At 38.2% G+C, this 12,145-nt stretch overlaps 1 protein-coding gene across 3 annotated transcripts in view; it reads left to right on the top strand.

Moving 5' to 3' along the window:
- NKAIN2 (sodium/potassium transporting ATPase interacting 2) overlaps positions 1 to 12,145 on the top strand; it is a 950,393-nt gene that overhangs the window by 752,699 nt on the left and 185,549 nt on the right. The gene's annotated exons all lie outside the window — the stretch shown is intronic.

Here is a 12,145-nt window from a genome sequence, read left to right on the forward strand (position 1 = left end):
CATTCATCAACCTATTTCTAAATGTAGACAGAAATTGTACCAAGAGAATCTAAATAATCATTGTATATAGGTCAGTGCCCAGTTACTTTTGGAGAAAGAGAAGGCCTAACCGTGATGGCATCTGGAGTATCTCTCAAGCTATGCTGACCCAATATACGTAAGGACTTCAAGCAGAATTACTAAAAAGTAAATATTTAAAATCTTTTTTTAATCCCCCATAAGAATGTAAGACGCAGAAAGACAAAAACTTGATTTTTCCATCAGTCTCTGTCCAGCACTGAGTACAGTGCCTGGAACATGGAATAGACCATTAAACACACGTAGAATAAAGAAATAGGGCTAATTCACATTTACTGCCCCTTTTATTTTTCAACTTCATTGCTGTGCTGATTTTAAGCAAGTAATCTCAACTACATTGTCTCTGATGCAGTCCATCTTGAAATATTTATTTGCCTTTGCTTTTTAGCAGCTTGTCTATGAAGTGTCTGCATCAGGTTTTCTTCATTTTTATCCTGCTTTAATTTGTATATCTTTTCCCAGAATTTGGAAAATTCTCGGCCATAGTTTCTTCAAAATTTTTTTTTCTGACCCAAATTCTTTTCCCTCTCCTTTTGGGATTACAACTGCAAAGGTATTAGAACTTTTAAAAAACTGTATTTGACTATTCATTTCAGCCATACCACATAGTGATTCAACATCCTCCATAAGTTATGCTATTGTCACCACAAATGTAGCCACACATCTGTCACCATACAATGCTATTATAATATCATTGACTATATTCCCTATGCTGTGCCTTTTATTCTTGTGACTTACAGAGTGGTCCATAACTGGTAGCCTGTGTTTCCCACTCCCCTTCACCTATTTTGCCCATCATGCCACCCTACTTCCCTCTAGCAACCTTTAGTTTGTTCTCTGTATATACAGGACTGAATCTACTTTTTGTTTATTTGTTTATTCATTTGTTCTTTTTTTTAGATTCTACAAATGAATGAAATCATATGGTATTTGTCCTTCTCCAACTGACCTATTTCACTTAGCATGATACCCTCTAGGTCCATCCATGTTGTCACAAATGGCAAGATTTCATCTTTTTTTATGGCTGTGTAGTTAGCCATAGAATAGTAATAGTCCATCACATGTATTAAACACATCTTCTTTTGGATATTAAAATTCTTGATATAATAACACAAATTCCTAAGGTTCTGGTCATTTTATTTTCTATTTTTCAGTCCTTCTGTTCTTCAGATTACATACTTTGTATTGCTCTCCTCATTTTTACTCATTTTTCTGCCATCTTCATCTGCTATAAAGCCTATGCAGTGGCTGCTGTTTTTCAGATACTTGTTTTTTTTTTTTTTTTATTTCCAGAATTCTCATTTGGTTCTTTTTTTTTTTTTAATAGTTTTACTTCTTTGCTGATATTTCCTATCTTTTCATTTACAGTGAGGTTATTTTTATTCCCATCATTCAGTGTTATATTATATTAGTGTCTGCTAGCTCTAAAATCTGAATTACTGCAAGGTTGCTTTCAGCTGATTGTTTTTCTCTTCTAAATGAGTAATATTTTCTTGAATCTTCATATGTGAACTTTACCCTGCATATTGCCATTTTTAATATTGCGGAAACTTGGAATTCTGATACCGTACTCTGAACAACAGAATCTATTCTGAAGATTTCGCTCGTTTATTTATTAGTGTTAGTAGGCAGTTTAACTTCATTGGATTCAAACTGCATGTCAAATTCTGTCCCTTGAACAGTAGTTCAAATCTCCATTTGGTTCTTTAATTCCTCATTCTACTACATGGAGTCAGCTCTGTACATGTGTGCTTCAGGACACAGCCAGAGATTTAGGCAGATTTATACACAGAATTTGGGGATCTTCCCCTCTGGCTATCTCCTTTTTGTGGTCCCCCTTTACCTCCCGGCATCAACGGTTGCCTTCAACCCCATTCTTTTATTCTTCTGACCAGAAAGTCAGTGCATTCTCATGAGAATTTTATATACCACATGCAGTATGCCATTCTCTTCCTCCAAGTGTTAACTCCCCTCTACTTTTCCTGCCTTTTTTCACTTTCCAGTGCCTTCAGACTTTTTGTATTTTGCCTAAACTTTACAGTTGTTATTTGCAGGAATGTTGGTCTAGCAGTAGCTTACTAGAATCCAAAATCTATTTCTCTATTCAATGCACAAGTTATATTGTCTGTGCATTCTTATTACTTCTATGACTTAGTCTCTACTGTCATCTTTCTGGGTAAAACTTCCCTTGCTTTAGGGCTACTTTTTTTTTTTTTTTTAAACTCTTAATCCTCGTCCTCCACACTACTGAAAGGTTATTGTCCTTGGTGCATAGTTGTGATCATTCAAGAGAATGGCTATGGTCATGATATGCCTTCCTGTGGAAGTAGCCAACAGCCCTCCATTTCCTGAAGAACAAAATCCAAGAGTATGATATAAACAAAAGGACAGTCATTTTAGATAAGTAAATCTGGGTTTGAGTTCAAGATCTGTCTCCAAATAGCTTTATAATCTTGGGCAAAATTTCTGAGTGTCCATTTCATCACTTATTAAATAGAATAATATCTATCTCAAAGAATCATTATGAGGGTTGATAGATGTGTTACAAATAAAGTAGCTCTCCTGATACCAGTGCTCAGTAACAGGCATTTTAAAATAAAAGACATATAAAAACAAAAACTCTTCCTCCGAGATGCAAGTTTTTCCTTGATCTGGTTCCAAGGTAATTTCCTATCTATTCTCACACTTTTCTTACTCTACACAATTCAAATCACACTGTTCTCTAAGACCCAGACGTGTCTCACACTTGCCCATAGAATTGTTCCAACCATTCTTTCCTTTTTCTCCTTTCTCCTTAATGAATTTCCAAATATCCCTCAAGGAGCTGCTTAGATAATGTATCCACACTGAATCCTTCTATAATCTTCTTTCCATGTAAATCTCTTCAGCAGACTTTTATTTTTTTATGTAACTATCAGGTTCTAGCTCATATTATAGTGCTTCATAAGCCTGTTAGCTACCTTATTCACTGAATTATCAACTCCTTTAGTGCAAGGACTTGCTCATGCCTGAGATGGTTGCTAGGTAAATGAACAAATAGGATATACATAGCTTATAAAAATTGGGAGTGCGGATTATAAATTCTAAACCTTAGTGTGGTCCCACAAATAGTGACTATGATAACTCTTTATGATCCTGACTTAGAAACCACAGGATCTTCCTGATAAAATGATTTTGTTTTACATCAATCTGGATTCATTTTCTTTGGTCCATGACCACCATGTACAGCCATGTCCTAGAAACGATCTGAAGACAGCTTATTTTTCATAAGCAATAGTCTGGAAATTTAATTGATATGCCATTCCTGCCTCCCAGTCCAAGCCCCTGCCCAGTCCATCCTCTTTACCTACTTTGACTTTGATTCTTTTAGTTCTTCCTATTTTACAATCACCAGCCATTCCAGAAAAACATCTGCTAAAAATATCAAAAAAAAAAAAAAAATGTCCTTGACACCGCCAGAGGCAGCCAGTTCGGGCCCAGCTACCCTCACCTGCCCCCATGTGTGAGACTACCATGTAAGAGGAGAATTGTATTGAGAAGACATATTTCATAAATATAGACTTAATAGAAGATTAAATTTTCTTTGTATCTGTGACTATCTATGGATAATTCAAATACCCAGCTGAACCCCTACATTCAAATGGGAGAATTCTAAGGAATACTTGGGCTTAAGAAATAGTCTACTTAAAGATAAATCTGGAGTAGAGAAGGCAGAGAATAGAGCATTTTTTTTCTTGTAGTTGGACAAGTGAATGCAAAAGCAAATATTTTATTCACAATAAGATAAGGAGTCAGGAGCACAGTTTCTGTACAAGGTTATGTATCAGCAATAGCACCTGTTTGAAACTTACTAATTCTTCATAATTTCCATAGAATGAGTCTAGTAGTAAGGTCATTAATATCTTATTTTGGATTGTTTCAATGAAGAATAAATTCTCCTTTTTGCATTTCTCTACAAATTCCTTTCTTATATTTATGATTAGATACTTAGACATTACTGCCAGTATATTTCACTTTTTAAGTTAATTTTCCTGGGGTGTCTGGGTGGCTCAATTGGTTAAGCATCTGACTCTCGATCTCAGGTCAGGTCTCAGTCTTATGGTCATGAGGGTCAAGGCCTGTGTTGGGCTCCATGCTGGGAATGAACCTACTTAAAAATTAATAAACAAATAAATAATTTGTCTCCAAATAAGAGTCAATAAGTTTGAAACCACTTTATTGATGAATCTAAATTTTGAAAGGAACAGTACATATTCTACAGTTCCAAAAACAAAGATATTTAGAAGCAGGCGGAACATGGTAGCTATGAGGAGCAAATTCACAGATCATTTTAATGCCTTAATTGGGGGGGAGGAAGTAGTTCAATCAAAAGATGGTTTTGAGACCTATATTAAGATTACAGGCCCATTAAATGTGAAAAAGGCAGACACATGGTTCATGTATTCATAAAGCATTTCTTCTGAAAAGTTTGTTGTGACATTGTTGATATGGTAATCACCTTCTGGGCCAGGTGTTTCTGTACATGCTTTAAAAAAAAAAATAAAGCATTGGTTTCCTTTGGATGAATCTAAAGTAAGACTGCATTTCATTTAAGATTTCTATGAATCTTTTTTTGAAAAAATAAGAAAAAAACTTCTTCTCCTCCCAAAAGTTCCTGGGAAGGTTTCCACATTAATCATCACATTTAAGGAAAAGAATTAAGTTGCATAATTAGAACATGAAAACCAAATTATTTTCAATTTTGATTTATTACCTGAGGATCAAAGAGACTTAATAAGTATCTGAGCTTGGTGTGGAAGACACATATTTCCTTAGGTTTGGGAAGATTCTGAGATTGTGCCATGTTAGCATTATAATTCCTTTCCTATTAACATGCAGGGGAGGGTATTCTATCAGATAAATTATTTTCTACACTCCTTGGAAGCCCATAGGACTATTTGGACGTTGCCGATAAAATAAATGGTTGTAACTAATCCCGAAATAGAAGTTTCTTCCATTTCTGAAATTTCCTAAGCCTAAAATATCTTTATTGTGAAACTGAGATACTATAATATTTCATGTTCACAGTATGGTCTCTAAAACAAATTTAATAGTCAAACGCATTCAGTTCTTCGACTTGATCATTCCACTTCACTTCAGGGGAAAAAAAAATCCAAAACTCTTAAAAGTATTGGTACTGAAGAACAAGAATGTATACATTTTATTAAATCCTGTCCTTTTATAGAGGCCAGTGTCTCTAAAAAAGCAGTACTACTCTGGTAATGAGAACATCAGGGAGATGCTATGATGACAGACTAAAACCTGACAAAGGGTTTGGTGAGGATGAACAAGGAATCTGTACCAGCACAATTCCCACATTGAATGGTACCTTCTAAATAAACAATTGCAGGGGCAGGGGAGTGTGACAAACATCAATGTTTCCTATCCTTTTTTAGATGAAAAACTGTTTTATGCTAGAACTGGGGATCATTGCAGACAAATAGCTGGAGAGTTAGACTGATTTTAAATTCCTTATTTGCCAGATAGCCTTACATTTCTTAATATCCCCGAGCTGGCCTTGGGTTCCTCATCTCCTCGTTGTGAGGTCTAGATGAGAAGTGCCCAATGCAGTACTCAAATAAATGTTAGGCTAATAAATGATGTTTTAAAACTGCCTGGCCTCCAGATGCCTACAAATATTAAAGTCCTTTCCCTTTGACATACTGATGTTAAACAGAAAGAGATGACACTTGTGCCATAGACCCGGATGCTTTTCGCAGGTCCAATTCTTCTTTCATCCTGAAGGCTAGACTTTTTAGATAAGCATTACTTTACTCTTTATTAACCATCTTTATTATTTGAAGTCATGCAGGCAAAAAAAACATATGTAAAGGATTCCTATTCTTCCCAAAAATTCTAACTCGTATTTTATCCTTATTGTTGGTTTACAAAACTCATCCATACAAATAACTCTAGTTTATTTATCCTGTAAGATTTATAGGTGAGGTAATACTCGCTTAGGTTAACAGATGAGAAAAACTGAAGTTCAGCTTGGCAAACAAACCTATGTAGTGATAGAAAATCTTTTTTTAGGACCCTAAACTCGGAGTTCTTTCTTTTGCCACATGCTAGCTTCAAATCCCCACTATTCTAGAAGGTTCCAGGGTTTATGATAAGTGATCTTCAGTGTTATATGGTCACAGAAGCTGGGACCTAAAAAAAAAAATCTATAATTTGCACACAATTTAACATTGAGTATTAATGTAACACTAAAACCTTTCATAAGCTAAGTGGAACGCTTCAAAGATAACAGTGCATTGGCCTGCCTCATGTGGAGCACTAAGCTTTTGAGCAGTGTGTATGGTCAAGTTAAATTTATTAGTCCCTAATAAAATAACGAGCTCAAAAGCTTGGAGGGTTTTTCACGGAATAAAAATAAATGAGCACAGCCTACCAAGGCTAAAAAGATATTCTCTTAACTTCTGCTAAAGAAAACTAGCAACAATTTGCCAGAGGGAGCAAAAACAAGATTAGGAGCTGTCTCCACAGAGGTAGTGAACTTCAAAATCTTGACACAATAAATAGGCAATACTTAGGGTTGCTATTTAAAGTAAAAGCCTTCTTTTTCCCCCCCTTGCCCTGCAAATCCTGTTTGTGAGCCATAAAACAGTGGTTCTCAGCTTTGGCTGCACATTCGAATCACTTGGGGAAGCTTTAAGAACATAGCAAAGCCTGAGTCTCACTCTCAGAGACAGATTTAAGCGGTCTTGAATGCTACTGGGCATCAGGAGTTTTTAAAAACTGTTCAGGTGATTCTAATGTGCAGTCAAGGCTGAAAAACCACTACCTTAAGACACTTTCTTTGGAAATTCATTGTTGGAATTCCAGGCTAATAGGATACTAATACTTATAACATATATGCTGCATTTCAAGAATTACATTAAGTGGCTTTACATTGCGTATCAACGTGCTCTGGATAAAGTATCTTGGACACAATGTGATTTACTGGCTCTCATAACTAAAAAGTCTGGAGGACACAGCAGAGGAGAATTGGAAATCCTAAATCATGTAACCAGTGTCTTACTTCTCTCCCAATCTCGGTTTCAATTTTTCTGGTTGGCTTTATTCTAACACCAGATGTCCCTTCAGGGTCAGAGGATACATCAGTGACTCCTAACACTACATTCTTCTCACATTTGAATCTACGCGAGGAGAGCAAAGGGTTCTTTCTCACACTGATCAGAAGTCTCATTTGCTCTGCTTGGATCAGAGACAGTTCGAGATCCCAGAGCTGAGGCCGAAGCTGTGATTTGCACTCAGGCCCGCCTGATGACAGAGCTCATGCTCACTACCTCAAGAAAAGATTACCAATTTGATCGGAAGGGAATATACTTGTTTCCTAATGAAGAATTTGAGAAAGAAGAGATCCCCTCATAAGACTTGGCTGATACTTGAAAACCACTCCCTACTCGGGTGGAGGTAATTCCCTTTCATCTCCACTTTGTGTGCACTTTGCCCTCCCTCTTCTTGCTCCAGAATTAACTCTGTCCAAGGGCACATCAGGGCTGTGTCCCAGGCTGGGAACCTCGGTGACAAAAATAACAACCTATCCATTCACTGATTGTGAAATAATTGATCTTCACATTCCTGTTCTATACATTTGCATTCATTTCCTGTGGCTGCCATAGAAATCACCATAAACAACAGAAATGTATTGTCTCCCAGTTTGGGAGGTCGTAGTCTGAAATCAAGGTACCGAAAGGGCCCCCCTGTCCCTCTGGGGGCCCTAGGAAAGAGTCTGTCCTTGCTGCTTCCATTTCCTGGTGGCCCCACACAGTCCTTGGGCCTAGTCCCGTAGACATAGGCAAAGAGTCTTCTGTGTGTCTGTGTCTCCTCTTCTGGCTTTTATAAAGACATTTGTCATTGGATCTAGAGCACAGCAGAACCACGAGGACGACCTTATCTTGAGATCTTTGACTTAATTACATCTGCAAAGATCCTTTTTCTCAATGAGGTCACATTCACGCGTTTTGGAGGGAGGTTCAGGCATTGAAGGGGGGGCGGCATCATTTCACCCACAGCGATGCTCCTTGTTTCTCAGCTTCTAGTCATTTTATGCTGGGAAACAAAACCTGTTTTAAGGTTTTCACTTTAGAACCGTTCTTCGGCTCATCACCCGCATGAGTGGGCTGCATGAGTGGGCTGCAAGAGAAGGAGCAGGACAGACCTCTCATCTGGAGAGAAAGAACGCTCAGCTGTGAGGACAGGAGGCTCCCTAGGCATGTGTGGCTTATCAGCAGAAGACCACAAGTGGTTCCTCGGGGCCTCAACACACACTGCTGAATTTTATAAGCAGAAATGAAGACAGAAAAGAAGAGGCACGGTTCCTTAGGTCCTAGAGTCGTAGAGAATGATGACTCTGTGTGGTAACAAGTGCAGGGAGCTGTAGAGAATTTGAGGATGCAAAGAAAGAATAATATTGTGTTACAACTCCTTTAAACCCGAGTGACAAGAACCCAACCCAGGCTGGCTCAGGGAGGAGAAAGGGGAAGGGATTGGCTGGTGAGCTCGAAAATCTAAGGATGGGCTGCTCGTTTCAGGACCAGTGGAATCCAAGGATGCAAGGGGTGTGAATCCATCAGGGATTTATCTTTCCTTTTGTACTGTTTTTCTGACTTGTTTTCTTCTGTGTTCTTGCTTCCCTCCCAGACATGCCCCCCTGATATGGTCGGAGAGGTGCCAGCAGGCCTGTCTGCAGGCTTCCTCAGTCTGCAGTTTATTCCCCCTCAGACAGAGACGTACTCTTCCACTGAGGTTCATTGCAGGTTCCTCCAAAGGGATGCTGATCACCCCCCTCCAACCCCGTCCTGGAATCAGGGCCTTTCCCCTTTTCTAAACCGCTGTGTTGAGGCAGATCAAGTACTGTGACTAGTCAACATAACATCACACGGCCAGGTGATTCCTCTTATCAGGAGAAAGAGAAAAGGGATGTCAGTCAGGTAATAATAACCCAGACCCCGGTACACCTCTTAAAAAGAGAATCTTCCCTGAACCCTTATGTTAGGGGCATGTCTGAGCGAATCAATAAAAGTAATCATAGCCTGTTCCAGATGAGGAAGGAAGGAAGGAAAAAAGGGAGAACGTTTTGCTTAAATGATGATCTCTATAAGGTCAATAGGACAAGAGTGTCTGATTTGTCCTGTCTGGAAGGATAAAAATATTTTAAGAGACGCAGTAAAATTTAGGAAATTCGAGACTTCCATCTAGTTCTGCAACTTCCCAGCAAATAGTATAATTTCTCAGGTCCTTCATGGCTTTAAGACCCCAAGGATTACACAATTGAGAGGAGGAAGTGAGCTCAGTTCCAGGGCTGAAATGCCAAGTTTCGTCATCCTAGCCTGAGATGGTGGGATGGTTTGAAGTGAAAGGATGTTTAGCAAGCATCTAGCAAAAGCTAAATTGAACCTTTTGATCTGCTCATCGGTGCACCTTCATTTTCTTCTTTTTCAAAATACTGACTGTGAGGAAGTCTTTCGAATTATAGCCAGAAAGTCATTCATTCTACACCTTCTCAAAAGCAGTGAACAGGAGTGCACGTTTTATACACTAGGACTTTTCATTCTGGCAGCATGCTGTTCTCAAAAAGTTTGAGTCTGCGGTATGGATTTGTTTGTCTTGAATCAGAGTAGGTACCTGTTAAAATTAGAGGTTTGAAGCTGAAAATATCACTCGAGCAAATGGTTACAAGTGACTTCATTAAAAATAATCAGATCATTTCAATCGACTCTGCTGGCTCATTTGTATTGCTTAATTTCTTGAAAATTTTCCATCTCTACTTCGAGCTTTCTCAAATCCAGTTTTGGGATATTAATTTTGCTCTAAAGGAAGAGAGTTAAATTGCTAAGATGCATCATTCACAGATCAAAAATACCACGAAGGAAGAAAAGTCATTTCCTCGAGCATCCTCTGCAATATTGATTTGCGTTTGCCTCCTCTGTCTTCCTGACACGAGAGTTTCTTTCATTCCACTTAGGAACTAAACACAATCATCAGAGTCTCAACATAAATCGCAAAGCCGTAGTTGAGCGTAATTTCTTTCTTTCCCTGGGACATATTCTCTCTAAAAAAATCTTCCTAACCTGTCCGGGCAGCAGTTGTTTAGGAGACTTGATTACATGCCAGTTTTCTAAGCAAAGTTTTTCTCATTGCCACAGAGGCTGCTGCTCTAAGGCTGTGACCCTAGCAACCAAGGAAGAAAAAGGCTAGACCTTATGATGCGAGAATGGGAACTCATAGTCCTTTGTTTTTTATTTTATTTTATTTTATTTTATTTTATTTTATTTTATATTTTATTTTATATTTATTTTTTAATCTGGGCAGAAGTAGTTGCTAGCAAGCAGGAAATCGCCGGTTAGTTAAATAATACCAGACACCAAAGAGTTGGATAGGATCCAGTGGTACATCAAACGTATTTTTCAAAACTCTTAAATAGCTTATCTGACTTCACTTTTAACAAATTGAAAGTCATTATGAAAAGAGAAAAGAAACTCTTTTCATTGAGCACCCACTTTGTGCTGTGGGTCCTCTATGGTTTTTGGCCGCAATGGAAAAACTTGAAAGTATTATCTACCTTTAAAAAAGGGAGACAGAAAGGTTAATTAACTTGGCTAAGATTACACAGTTAGAAACCATCAAATACCAGATTCAAAGTGTGTCTTATTCCAAAGTCCTTACTCTTTCTACTGTAACACATTGTCTTATTAAAAAAAAAAAAAAAAAGGTAATGACTGTAATCAGATTTACTTTATTTTTGTTACCACTCAGAAACAGAAAAAAAAAAAAAAAAAGAATACTCTTTGCTCCTTGTATGAATATCTAAAGAGGAAGTAATTGGCAGGGTCTGAATAAGTAGGAATACAGTAAATAGGGTAAAAACGGGGTTGAGGGCCACATTCCAAAAGCCTCATTCAAAAAGCTCCATCCTGAGTCTGTTGGAATGTTGACAGCTCTGAATTGATGAAATACCGAAACTTCTGATAAAATATGCAGTAAATGAATCACAGAGTCATGATATAATCATATCAAGGGCAGGGCCTGGGATACCCGAGCTGTTCAGACTTCGTTGTGATACGGTGGAGACTCATGGACCAGAGAAGCAGCATTTACATATCCCAGGGTGTAAATCTATCCATCTAACACGCACTTAAAGATGCGTTAAACACCCAGGAAATCCATTCTGTGGAATGACTCATGCCTCATTAAGTGCTCCCATACGTAAGTAGGAGTCTAAAAGGGAAATTTACAGATGTCAAGACCACTGATGGGCCCCCCCTTATGCTGTCGAATACAGCATTTCCAAAAGAGTGCTAGATTCTTTCTGGGGGGTACATGGTCAGGCAGGTGTTTTGTTTTGTTTTGTTTTTTTAAAGTTGAATGGGTATGTTCAGGGCCGCCACATAAAGCTATGTAGCTTGTACCCTGCTCCAAGGCACCTGTCTGAAGTAGGGACTAAAGTATAGTCTGAGTTTTGCTCACCAAGCCCTGGGTCTTCATTCAGAGCCAAGTCACACCAGCATCTTTGGGAGGGGTGGGGGAGTGGGCTTTTTCTCACAAAAGATACCTTATTATGTGTGAGCTAGAGGATTCTATGTCATACAAGAATTCTAAATTTATATTAAAAAAAAGCATACCCAGCATATCAAATGGCGATAGAATTTCCTTTCCAAAATAAGTAATTAAAACTTAAAGTGTAAGCTAATGACGAGAAAAATATTAGGAGACTAATACAAGTGGTGATAAGGCAAAGCAAGAAGAAAGTATGTAAACAATTGAAATTTGGAAGTCTCTGATACTGGGGGGAAACCACAAGCTTTGGAGTAAGACAAGTAGGAGTTCCATCCAGGTCCTGCTTGTCCTTTAGCAAGTCACTTAATTGCTCAGTGGCAGTTTTCTCTCCCCCTATGTAAGAATGTTCACTCCAAAGAATTGTAATGAGAATGAAATGAGATAATGTCTGAACAGCTGTCAGCACATGTTGGTCTCCATTCTTCACCTTTTCTCGTACAATGCAAGTCTAGACCTTCAATCC

This window comes from Canis lupus, chromosome 1 (assembly GCF_011100685.1).
Source record: "Canis lupus familiaris isolate Mischka breed German Shepherd chromosome 1, alternate assembly UU_Cfam_GSD_1.0, whole genome shotgun sequence".
Lineage (NCBI taxonomy): Eukaryota > Metazoa > Chordata > Mammalia > Carnivora > Canidae > Canis > Canis lupus.